The sequence below is a fragment of the Nicotiana tomentosiformis genome, chromosome 12 (genome assembly GCF_000390325.3).
Source record: "Nicotiana tomentosiformis chromosome 12, ASM39032v3, whole genome shotgun sequence".
Lineage (NCBI taxonomy): Eukaryota > Viridiplantae > Streptophyta > Magnoliopsida > Solanales > Solanaceae > Nicotiana > Nicotiana tomentosiformis.
In genome coordinates, this window is record NC_090823.1 from 134722250 (window position 1) to 134733274 (window position 11025).

Here is an 11025-nt window from a genome sequence, read left to right on the forward strand (position 1 = left end):
TTCACATAACACATAGTTCAAGGGTTCTATTCCCTCAAGTCAAAGTTAACCACGACACTTACTTTGCTTCGCAATTCAAGTGATCACTCGACCACGACTTTTCCTTTCGAATTAGTCTCCAAACCAATCAAACCTAGCAATTTATTTGCCAACAATTAAATTTGAGCTTTAAAAATTATTCACAATTCGATAAACACTTAATTTGAGTCATTTTCGAAAAAGTCCACCAAAAGTCAACGTGGGGCCCACTTTTCAGAACCCGACGAAAATTTACTGAATCTGAACACACATTCCGTTACGAGTTCAACCATACCAAAATTACTCAAATTCGACCACAACTCGGCCTTCAAATCCTCAATTAAAATCTATGAAATTTTCTACCATTTTCAACCCAAAACACTAATTTGTTGATAAAAACAACAATAGATTAGTGTAATTTAACCAAAATTGAGTTAGGAACTCTTACCCCCCGATGTTTTTCTTGAAAATCTCCCGAAAATCGTGTCTCCCCGAGCTCCATATCGTCAAAAATGGACTAGAACTTAAGTTCCGCTGCTTAGGTATTTACCCTTCGGGATCACGAAAAATTCTTCGCGATCGCGAAGCACAAAAAGTTCCAGAACATTTCTACTCTATGCGATCGCGGCTATTTCCCGGCGATCGCGAAGCACAAACTTCTATTACTCTTCCCAAATTCTTCTCAGACAGCATGTGGTATATTGGTCATAACGTTTTGTACAAAACATCAAATGACAAATGACTTGATTTTCTGAAAACTAGATATCAAAGACTATAACTTTTATTTTTGGATCATCTCCAAATCTATATAAATATATAAAAGAGCGGCCTAACAAGTTGATGTGGCACATCTCATCAATCAGAATATACATTTTATTTTTTTCTCCAATTTTTGACTTTTAACCTTATTGTTCATCCTATTTTAAATAATAAAAAATAGTTTCTAATCCTTTAGAACCGTCATGTTTTAATTGTAACGTTGCTTCTACATAATTCCTCTTCTTAATTAGGGCTTTATTGTCTTCCTCTTCTGTCTTTCTAACATCAATCTCATCATTTTATAACGTATTTCCTTTTACTCTTCTTCCTCCCACTGGCCAGCGATAAAACTCTTCTTTTCATCCTCGATTATTTTTTCTTCTTTCGTTTCTCACTCAATTTCTTTCTCAGAGGTAAGTGATTTGCTTATCTCTCTTGTTTCGTTGGCCTTTTATTTATTTCTGTATCGGAATTCTTGGTTCTTCTTACTCGCGAAAGATATATATCCTCTTTTCAGGTTTGAGATTTATTTGTTCGACTAAATATTTGGTGAGTATTTTAACTATATATGTATCCAGTATTCTTGATTTCTTCCGGATTTTAAGTTTGTTGTAGCACTGAAGCTTGCATCTTTTGGTTGTTTTCTTTTTCTTTTTGTGATATTCAATTAATTTCCATCGAATATACATAAAAATCATTATACAGTTATGTGGACTTTTGAGATAATGCCTATGCTTGACGCAGGTCTGGTGCACTATTAGCCTACATTGATTTTTTCCTTTGGATTCTTTGTGAATTAATTTGACCAATTTTAGAGTAAAATCAGATGAATTTATCATTTGAAAATAATTCTTAGATAATGCCTGCAAAGATTGTAATCAAATTGTAAATACAAAATGAACGGTTATATGAAAGCGATAGTCTTTTAAACGGATATAAAATGAAGAAATTTGACTTGTGCAATGACCCAAATAACCAACACGGTAATATTGCCCTGTACTATCATCTATAAATACCAAACACTTGACAACTTATTATCTTCTCTTCACAATTCATTAGCTAAATTAGAAAATACCTTGAGAAATACTTTTGGATAGTACTTTGAGAAATAAACACACTTCTGAAATACAGTGGGTTTGGTGATTAAAAGGGAAAAATCTTCAAAGGCTATTTGCTTTATATATTTTAAGAAAATGGACCCAAAAAGATAATCTTTTGTTAATTTCCTTTTTATAGAGATTTGAATAGATTCAAAATGGGGGTAAGAGAGCACATCAAATTCCAAACCTGATAATGCCATTATGGAAGCAATGAGACACCAACTTTATATTGAATTTAATATGATCTCACCCCTATGAATAGTACATAGATTTGTTTGGCTTTGGTATCTTTCATTTTGGTATTGAAGGTAAGAGAAATCGATACAATGCCTTAGAAAAATCTGTTTATAATTTTTTTTTTGTCTATATTCTAGATTCTAACTTGGCTTAAAATTATAATGCTCAGAAAAATTCTAGATTCTAATTACCTTACATGTCTTTAGAAAAGGGACACTGTATTGTGCATCAAGTTCTTATATTTGTGGAATAGACATGTAAGGTAATTACACGCAGTCTTTTTCTCCCTTGTAAATTGCAAGTAGTTGTGAGAACTGTTACATAGAATTTCATATCGACTTGGGTGATGCCCAACTCTCCAACGACCTTTTTTTCTGTTACGAGTGATGCAAGTTTACGAAGGAACTGAAGAGAATTTGGAAGCCTGCCAAGTCTGCATCGCAAGAGTTTTATGGAATGAAAGAAAGTAGATATTTTTTTGATAGAAAAGTATAACGTTATACACTATTGATGATCAAGTATCTTAGTTTATTAGCCCTTTGGTGTAAATTGCATTTTATAATGATGAGAATACATGGTAGAATACGTTCCTTCTATGGAAAAAATATCTGCTATATTAAGTGATAGGGAGGTGCAGAAAGATTCATACGTTTTGAATATTTTTTTAATTTGAAATTTGGAATAGTATTTTTTGTCCACTTTTTTTTTCTTTCTCCGAAGCACTATCGTATTTATCATTATATATGAGTTTGTTTCATTTCGAACAATTGCGTATTCTATAAAAGATTTAACACATCGCGCAAGGCAACTCTTAAGTTTCTAGTTTTCGTCAAATGGCGATAATTCTAGCTAGGGACTTCCTAATTTGATTCTGGGTATACACCTAAGTCTCAAATCACGATACAGATCCACCGGGACCGTCAAAATACTAATCCGGGTCAGTTTGCTCAACACGTTGACCGAAGTCAACTTAAATGTGTTTTAAAGAATTATTTCACATTTTTATCAAATTTTCACATAAAAGTTTTCCGGAAAAATATACGCATTGTGCATGCAAGTCGAGAAATACAGAATGGTGCTGTTCGAGGTCTCGGAGCACAGAATTGAATGTTAAATTTAAAGATGAAAATTTTGGAGTTTTTCAAGTTTTCGAAAAATTCCAAAATTCATCTTCGAGTGAAAATTACAAATTTTATGGCCAAACACTGATTTTGAAAAAAAGTAAAAATATTTCGAAAAAAGTGAAAAAATTCTTATATCCAAACGGGTAGTATCTTGATTTTCACATTTTTTTTACTATGTCAGCAACTAATCAAACGCTCCACGATGCATATCTTTTCTTTCCGAATATTATTTTTAGTTGCTAGGTGAAGAGATTGGATTTATTACTTAGGCCAGAAACAATATGATTAAAACAAATTATATCAACCTTTTGATACGACAATGTTGTGGAAATAAAGTACAAGTAGATAACAAATTAAGCAATTGAACAAAGATTGATGAAGAATAAGAGAAAGAATTTCTTATTGATTGATCGGAGCCGCTGGACAGATGAGAAGCGATAGTGATGAGTATAGTAATTTGGCTATAGTTTAAGTACAATACTGTGTGTGAGAATGTCAATGTGTTGCAATAGTGGAGGGGGGAAATTTATAGGATAGCCTTATTTTAACTGATCCCTAATATCACCCACATACATTATAATATTCTCGTAGTTTGTAGCTTGATTACTATACAGGAGGATCAACAATTGAGATTTATATGATTAATACTAAAATTAATTAAGAATCTAGAGTTAATTGACTAATGACAATCTAAGTAAAGACTAAGCAAAGGAAGATATCAATGTGAGAAAATGGGGTTTTGATAGGATAGGTGCAAGATAATTGTCTGTGATTTAACTCTAGATAATTCAGTTCTATTGTTCAAGTGAGTCTCTCGAGTTCACTTAATTATCAGTACAATTGTTTAGTAGAAACTTCTCTCTTGATTAAGTCTCAACCTCTCAATATGGACCAATTTAAGCTTTGTGAAGATATGCAAGAATGCATAATGGAATTGGTCTTTAGGAGAACCTCTCTCGATTATCTTCCTAACTAGATTTAATCAACGATTCAACTAGCCTCTGTTGATTACTTGTAAGAATCTATGAACTCAACCAACAATATAGTGCAAAGATATCGCAAGTTATGCCTCTTTCGATTACAAGAACAAGTGAATATAGATGCAACAATTAAATCTTTCAAAAATGATTCAAATACATAAAAATAGAGTTATAATCCACAAACAATCATCAATACACCAGATCCATCAAAACCCAAAAGGATCTACTCCATAGACATGGAGAAGTTCTTCACAAATATAACTAAAGTATAGGAAAATATAAATTCAATCTAAACCCGGATCTTGAGTGAGGAAGGAATGTTGAAATCCTTGTGCTTGTGTTCTTCCAACTCCTCCTTAGCCTCCTTAGGTCGAAATTGTGTCAAAAGTGCCGAAAATGGTGTTTTCACGTGTATTTAAGCCACCCCCCAATAATCCCCTGACGAAATTACCCTTTTAGTAGAATTGGGAACTCACCCTAACATTTTTCGGGCTACCGCGCCGCATGTCGCGTCGTCCCATGCGGCGCGCTTATGGCAATTTCTAGAACACTTCGCAAAATAATTTTCGGGCGTAATTTGCACTGTCTTGCCGTCCCATGCGGCGCGACTGTACATTTTTCTCAAAGTGAGTTCGCTTATCTATTTTTTGACATCCGAACTTGGTCCTCGACCCCCGAACGCGATCCCGGTTTAACCCCTTGGGCTTCTACTCATACTTCAAAGCTCCAAATAGCTCGAATTTGCTCTGCAATATCTAAATAACTCGAAATCACTCCTACACAGTATAAAACACACAATAAGTATAAAACACTACTAATTAAAGCTCAAAACAAGTAACGTGTATTGAATTAGAGTGCAATAAGAGACTAAAACATAGGATGATAGCCTACCATCACACAAAAGATGCTTGTATGGTTGTTCAGTTCTTTCTTTATATTTGTTACCAAGTGATCACGCCCAACTATGCCTATTAAGAGGTCTAGTGGCCGTTGCAAATATAAACTGGTTTACAATTCTGGAGTAAAATTCCATAGGAAATTAACCTACTAATCACAATCACTAGTTTTACAAAAATCATGTAATCAATCTTTAGATATATTAAATAATGGTTTGAGTATTTATTAACTATGGGAAAAGTAATTAAAATGCAGTAATTTATAACTAAGAGAGCAAATGATGTAAACAAGATTGGAAAAGTCTAGGGTTTTGATTTCCCCAATTACCGGAATCTCGCCGCTACATTTTCTATAAATTCGCCTAAGTATTCCCTACTGATCATGAGTACTTTGAGTGTCGTATCTCTCTCTCTAGAGAAACTACCACAATTTATTCGACATATTTTCTCGAACTATGCTTGCTTGCACTAATTTACCGTTCACTACGACCGCGCCAAGGTTTCGTTATCTCTAATCCCGCCTTTAAACCCTCCATATTGATTTCTCAAATACGTTAGGAGTGGTATTGTTCAACAACTACCTAAATGCATACTCTCTCTCGATCAGTACACACTAAATAGGCACAGTTAATTGAGAGCATTTCAATCAACAACAAAGAAAATATAGTTGAACAAGTAGAGAAAGATAAACGGAAAATTTATATTAAACGCAACATCAAACCATAGATGAGAAATTTTAGCCACTCATAAATGCATAAACAATCACCGTGATGTTCAAAGGCATTAAACTACAAAAGAAGGAGAGAAACGGAGGAGAAACTCGTTTGATTCTTGCTCCACAGTGCTATGTAGCCTTTTTCTTCTCCAAAATAATGTCCAACCATTTTTCAACTCGTTTAGGGAGTATTTATATGTTAGGGTCGAGGTCCTTGAGTCCAAACCCGGGTCGGAGTCTTTTAATTCACACACTTTTGATCACCGGGCTATTGACCTCGTGAGGCCAGACTTATAGCGCGGTCAGCCTAGCTACAAAGCTGGCTATGCCTGGCCTGTAGCACGGTTAAACTAGCTATAGAGTTGGCTATGCTTGGCCTGTAGCACGGCCAAACTGGCTACAAAGCTGGCTATGCTTGGCATGTAGCACGGTAAAGCTGGCTACACTTGGCTGTAAGACAGTAAAGCTAGCTACACTTGGTTGTAAGACAGCCAGGCTTGGGTACTTGGTGTTTTTGTGCTCTTTTCTTGCATTTTCGTGCAACTTTCATTCAACTCTTTCTTCTGATACTCCTACACATAAAACAACATAATTTAGCTCAAAAGTCGCACAATTAACCACTAAACCAACAAAATATAGGACAAGTAATGTAATCAAAGTATAACACTTTGGCCAAACATCACTAGACATGAAGTAAAAGAATTGGAATTTTTAAGAACCTCAAAGCATCTTGGGGAGTTGGTGTAACTGGATGTTTACAATTGAGCTGTCTTAATTAATCCTGCAATATATGTTGGCAAATGTGTGAATTCCTCCTCAATCTCTAGATCCTATTGATTTAAGGTCCAACATTTTTAATGGGACCATACCTATTCCAAAATCAAAATTTAATTTTCTCCACCTTCTACGCTGTATGAATTTGACTTGTTCCTATAAATTGGTCTTTATTTTTCATTGACTCCTAATTAAGTCGTCCTAATTCTACCCATACATTTTCTTTCACGAGCTGATAAATACAATATAAATGACATTAACTAAGGCTGAATGGTCATCTTTGTCCGAATTTGGATGCTTCCTTTTTTCTTGGTATTTGCTTTTATTTCCATGGATATATAGTGAGATTTCAACAACTTGTACACAATTTAATTCATAAAAAAAAAGTTTAATGTCCTATATATATATATTTGCATAGCTTTTTCGTAATTCTCACTACCAACTTTTGAACCCTTTTATGCAACCATGGGCTACGTGCAACTCTCAGTTGTGCTCTTAGTTATCTTTCTCTTTGAACTTGCTTTATCTTCATCCCTCTGCCCCAAAGATCAAAGCATTTCCCTTGTAAAATTCACTGAGACGTTTACTATAGATACCTTTGCTTCTCTTAAATCTAAAACAAGTTCATGGAATATGAGCACAGACTGCTGCTTATGGGATGGAGTGAAATGCGATGAGATGACTGGCCATGTCATTGAACTTGATCTCAATAACTGTGGCCTTGTAGGGAAGGCTGATTCCAATAGCACCCTCTTTGAACTCTCTCATCTCCAAAAGCTTGATCTTTCTTGGAACAACTTCTCCAATTCTCACATCTCGCCTAACTTTGGTAGGTTTTCGAGCTCGACATATCTTGATCTTTCTCACTCATATTTCTCAGGTCAAATCCCTTCTGAAATCTCTCATCTTTCAAAATTACAGTCTCTCCGTCTCTATGGTGCTGATCTAAGACTCGTAGCTGACGATTTTAAATTGCTCCTTCAGAATTTGACTGAATTAAGGGAGCTTGATCTTACTGCAGTAAACATCTCTTCCACTATTCCACCAAATATCTCTTCTCATTTAACAATTCTGAGGCTGGAGCAAACAGGATTGTATGGGATAATACTTGAGAGTACTTTTCAACTGCCGAATTTGAAAAAAGTTGACTTATCAAACAATTATCAGCTCAGTGGTTATTTGCATGAATCTCTGGGCTATCTAACTTCGTTGTTGGATTTGTCTCTTAGAGATTGCAATATGTTGGGGCCTATTCCCGAATCTCTTTCTAATCTTACGCGCATAGAGTATTTGATCCTTGGAGATAACTCCCTGAACGGAACAATACCATCATTGATATTCTCCCTTCCATCACTAATTGGATTAGACTTGAGTGATAACTACTTTTCTGGTCAACTTGAGAATAATTTCAAGTCCAATTCACTTGCACAGATTTTTTTAGAACGCAATCAGCTGCGAGGCCATCTTCCTAAGTCAATTCAAAACCTTGTGTACCTAAATTCACTTGATCTTTCATCAAATAATTTTAGTGGAAATGCAGATGTCAGTTTATTTTCAAACCTCAAAAATCTTCGGAATCTTGATCTTTCATATAATCGCATTTCATTGACCAGTGAGAACAAAGTTAATTTTACTTTGCCCGAATCTCTTTGGAACTTAGCATTGGTCGCATGTGAAGTAAAAGAATTGGAGTTTCTAAGACCAGCAAAGCAACTTTATGATTTGAATCTTTCAAATAATAAGATTCAAGGAAGAATTCCTGATTGGGTATGGCCTATCTGGGTGTTTTCATTGAACCGTCTTAATATGTCCCACAACTATGGGCTCAGTTCCTTCTCCCTCTCTATATGTTATTGATTTGCGGTCCAATTTTCTTCAAGGGTCACTACCTATTCTACCAAATTCCACACAATACTTGTTCCTATCAAACAATGATCTTAGTGAGGAAATTCCTTCATCTGTTTGCAATTTGAATTCACTACGAGTTCTAGATTTGGCGGAAAACAACTTGATGGGAGAGATTCCGCAATGTTTGGCTAATATCAGTAGCCTAGAGGTTTTAGATATGCACAAGAACAATCTTTCTGGGACAATTCCAACAACTTTTACCATTGGAAATTCACTTAGAAGCCTCAACTTGCATGACAATAAGCTACAGGGGAAACTCCCACGATCTTTGGCCAATTGCAAAGAGTTGCAAGTTCTTGATTTAGGAGAAAATCACCTTAACGACACATTCCCAATGTGGTTGGCAACTCTACCGAAGTTGCAAGTTTTAAGTTTGAGATCGAATAAATTGTATGGATCCATTAGAATTTCAGGGGATGAAAACATGTTTCTTGAGCTTCGAATCTTAGATGTCTCTTACAATGCCTTCACAAGAAACATACCAACGAGTCTGTTTCAACAATTGAAAGCCATGAGGGTAATTAATCAAACAATGAAGGCACCTACATACCTTGGAGATGAGTACTACCAAGATTCTGTAACAATTGCAACCAAGGGGCTGGAGCTTAAACTTGTTAGAATTTTGACAGTTTACACCACTATTGATCTTTCAAGTAACAAATTTGAAGGACAAATTCCAAGTATTATGGGAGATCTCATTGCACTTCGTGTGTTGAACTTATCTCATAATGGATTGCAAGGTTGTATACCGAAATCACTTGGAAATTTATCTGTAGTCGAATCATTGGACCTCTCAGTTAACAAGCTTTCAGGAGAGATACCACAACAACTTGCTTCCCTGACGTCTCTTGCATTCTTAAATCTCTCACACAATCATCTCCAAGGATGTATTCCTCAAGGACCTCAATTCCATACCTTTGAGAATAACTCATATGAAGGTAATGATGGATTACGTGGATTCCCAGTTTCAAGAGGTTGTGGAACTAACAGGATGCCAGAGACGAGCAACACAACGTTTGTGCTGGACAAAGAGAGTGATTCTACATTTTTAATTGAATTTATGAAGGCAATTCTTATAGGATATGGGAGTGGACTAATTATTGGATTATCCATAGCATATTTCATGCTTTCAGCTCGAAATCCCAATTGGCTTTCTTGGATTGTTGAAGAACTGGAACACAAAATCACCATGAGAAGGCGAAAGAAGCAGCGAGCCCATCAAAGGCACTACAGAAGATGAAATTGTTGCGTCTTATATTTGGATTGCAGCATTGTAATACTGAAAATTAAGTATGTGAAGATTATGAACTGAAAATTACATCTAAGATTTTCATATTTTTTTATGTATAATTTACGCCGTTAGGTGGCACATTCCTTCTATTTCAATCTCAAAAAATTTCAAGAACACAGAATGGGACTTCAACCTGACCTCCGCAAAAGATATACAATTTGTTGTATTAGCATAGTATCGTTTGAGGGCTCTAATAGTCTAATACTTGTACTTAATACAAAGTTACACATTGGAATGTTTCCAGTTCTATATACTATCTTTTGATCTTCAAAATTCCCCCTGTACAGTTCTATAAAAGTTACAAAAAATGTACAGTTATTAGACAAGTACAACAACAACAACGATCCAATGGAACCCCACAAGTGGGGTCTGGGGAGGGTAGTGTTTATGCAGACCTTACCTCTACTCAGGATGAGTAGAGAGGTCCTGAGTAGAGAGGTTATTTCTGATAGACCCTCGGCTCACGACGATGGTAAAGTACAGTTATTAGATTTGAGAAACAAAGCTTCTTTCTCTTTCAACACCATTTATTTATTTGTTGGGATAAAACGACCCAAAAATATTTTACAATTTTGTCCTGATTTTCTTACTATACCTACGTTTTACTTTTTCTTGAAGGAAGAAAAAAGTGTAACGACCCAACTTCTCGTTTTGACAATTAACATTCCGTTCAACGACTTAAGGTCCCGAGTAACTTCGTAATATGTATTATGATTTGCGTGTGCGGTCGAGTTTGGTTCCGGAAGATTCGAAATTTAATTGAAAGAACAATTCTTATTTTTGAAGCTTAAATGAAAAGAGTTGACCGGAGTTTGACTTTTGAGCAAACGACTCCGGAATGTGATTTTTATAATGTCAATAGCTTCGTATGGTGATTTCGGACTTAGGCGTATGTCCGGATTTGGATTTGGAAGTCCGTAGGGTAATTCGACGCATTTTGGTGAAAATTGAAAAATGGAAGATTTTAAGAAAAATGTTGACCGGGAGTTGACCATGATGTATCGGGCTTGTACTTCGATTTCGGAAATTTGAATAGCTTCGTTATGTCATTTACGACTTGTGTGCAAAATTTGAGGTCATTCCGGATCGATTTGTTATATTTTGGCACAAGACCTAACTTAGGACGAGAGTATCCACATATATATATATATATATATATATATATATATATATATATATATATATATATATATATATAATGAGTTATGTGATAGAAAACCTAA

At 35.3% G+C, this 11025-nt stretch overlaps 1 pseudogene; it reads left to right on the top strand.

The window, feature by feature from the left end:
- The first annotated feature begins 6973 nt into the window (after positions 1-6973).
- Positions 6974-9797, top strand: LOC104121580 (receptor-like protein Cf-9; annotated as a pseudogene).
- Positions 9798-11025: the final 1228 nt, after the last annotated feature.